The 2,500-nt window shown below is 38.0% G+C and overlaps 1 protein-coding gene across 2 annotated transcripts in view; it reads left to right on the top strand.

The window, feature by feature from the left end:
- Positions 1-2,500, top strand: part of Mtp (microsomal triacylglycerol transfer protein) — a 278,389-nt gene that overhangs the window by 172,624 nt on the left and 103,265 nt on the right. The window lies entirely within an intron of this gene.

Here is a 2,500-nt window from a genome sequence, read left to right as displayed (position 1 = left end):
TCTTTCATACTTCTCTACACTATTACTCTGGCTGCATTCTTCAAATGTCCTCTTTTTCTCTTCCACTTTTATCTTCACTCCTTCATTCCACCATTCACTACCCTTCCTCATGCTGCCTCCAACAATCTTCATGCCACACACATCACTTGCAATCCCAACAAAATTTTCTTTCACTGACTTCCGTTCCTCCTCTAAATTACCAGTTTCTCTCACTTTCTCTCGGTCATATGCCATTTTTAACCTTTCTTGATATTCACTTTTTATCTCAGGTTTGATTAACTCTTCAACCCTCACTAGCTCCCTTTTACATCCCCCCACTTTAATCCCCCACTCTTTTGCTACAACTAATTTTCCTTCTACCAAAAAATGATCAGACATACCGTTAGCCATACCGCTAAGCATGTGCACATCTTTCAATCTTCCAAACATTCTTCTAGTTATCAACACACAATCCATCAAAGCCCTTTCTACCACTCTTCCATTTGCCACTCTTATCCATGTATACTTGTTTTTATCTTTTTGAAAAAGCTAGAACATATCACCATCTCTTGCTCAACACACACATCTGCCAGTCTCTCACCACTCTCATTTTCACCTGTACACCGTACTTCTACCTCTCCTGCGCTCACTCTAGCATTCAAGTCACCCATGACAACTACATAATTCCTTCTACCCAGTCCTTCTACACACCTAGTTAATTCATTCCCGAACTCATTCCGCTCTTCTTCACTTTTCTCACAACCTGGCCCATATGCACTAACAAAAGCCCAACATTCCCTACCCAACTTAACATTGACCTAGATGATATCTCCTTCCATTCCACTACTTTACCTGTCATCCAATCACTCAGCAATAAAGCCACACCCTCTCTTGCACCAGCCATCCGTTGCGATACTAGCAGTAGTGTCTTTAGACTGGCCAGACAGTAGTACATTGGACTTTCTCTCTGGTTACGACTCATTATCCCTGTGCCCACGCATACATCGAATAGTCTGTCCTATTCTTTGCACATTCTTCTCTGTCCTCATACAGCTGACAACACTGATATTATCAAACTATTCTTCTTCGCTCAAAGGGTTATATACTGCATTGTATTTGTTCAGAGGCTACTTTCCTCCTGGTAAGGGTAGAAGAGACTCTTTAGCTATGGTAAGCAGCTCTTCTAGGAGAAGGACACTCCAAAATCAAACCATTGTTCTCTGGACTTGGTTAGTGCCATAACCTCTGTACCATGGTCACCCTCTTTCTTCGGGTAGAATTCTCTTGCTTGAAGGTACTCTCGGAAACACTGTTCTATCTTATTTCTCTTCCTCTTGTTTCTTTAGTTTTATAGTTTATGTATGAAATATTTATTTTAATATTGTTATCATTCTTAGAATATTTTATTTTAAATGTTAATTACTTCACTTGTAGTTTATTTTCTTGTTTCCTTTCCTTACTCTGCTATTTCTCTGCTGGGGCCCTTGGGCTTATAGCATCCTGCTCTTCCAACTAGGGTTATATCTTTGCAAGGAGTAATAATAATAATAATAATTATGTCAGCCGGGCAAACTCAACCCCCCTGTGTTGGCCAACCACAGCAGTAGCCTCCCCAGTAAACAGCTTAAACTAACGGTCCCGGGCGGGGATTGATCTGCTGCAGCTAATGACAGGCGAACACGTTACCACTGTACTAGTGGATGTATATATGAATGCTTTAGCGTCTCTCTCTCTCTCTCTCTCTCTCTCTCTCTCTCTCTCTTATGAATGCTTTAGCGTCTCTCTCTCTCTCTCTCTCTCTCTCTCTCTCTCTCTCTCTCTCTCTCTCTGTATGTATGTATGTATGTATGTAGCACTGTAGCCTTTTGCTTAACATTCATTATCAATCCGTAACAATCATTTGAAGTTACTGGAGCCAGACTCTAGATAATAATTTCGTAGTGTCGTCAATCTCACGATCTTAGTCTTAATTGATCAAGTGTCAGTAAGATTGTTTACGCGATCTGGCCTGATAAGTCTTTCTTATCTCCTCTGATAACGATGCAGATCGAACTTGACACCGCTGAAATTGTAGTGTTTCTTATTCAGAATAACGTGGGCCATTATGTAATTGCTATAATTCATCTCTCTATATAGTAGATGTAGGATTTATTGAGAGGAAGTGTAATTCTGAGTAATTATTATAAGCAGGTTTCTGATTTTGAGTAAAAAATATTAGTAATAGTTTCATTTTGAGCGAAAAATATTTCTAGTAGTTTAATTTAATTTTGAGCGAAAAATATTTGTAATAGTTTAATTTTAAGTAAAAATTATTGATGAGTTTGTAATTAAATCAGAATTTATTAGCGAGTTTAATTTTAAGTAAAAAAAAAAAATAGCCAGTGTAATTTTGAGCAAAATGATTATAGTTTATGAATGAATAACAACTGTGAGTTTTTTTCGTATATGCAATGGGGTTTTAGTTCTAAAATTGTTAGAAACACCACTGCGCATCAATTAAATGAGTAAACTCATACATATA

Source organism: Palaemon carinicauda, chromosome 5, assembly GCF_036898095.1.
Source record: "Palaemon carinicauda isolate YSFRI2023 chromosome 5, ASM3689809v2, whole genome shotgun sequence".
Taxonomy (NCBI): domain Eukaryota; kingdom Metazoa; phylum Arthropoda; class Malacostraca; order Decapoda; family Palaemonidae; genus Palaemon; species Palaemon carinicauda.
The sequence above is the reverse complement of the archived record's forward strand: the minus strand, read 5'-3'. Positions and strand labels throughout refer to the sequence as shown.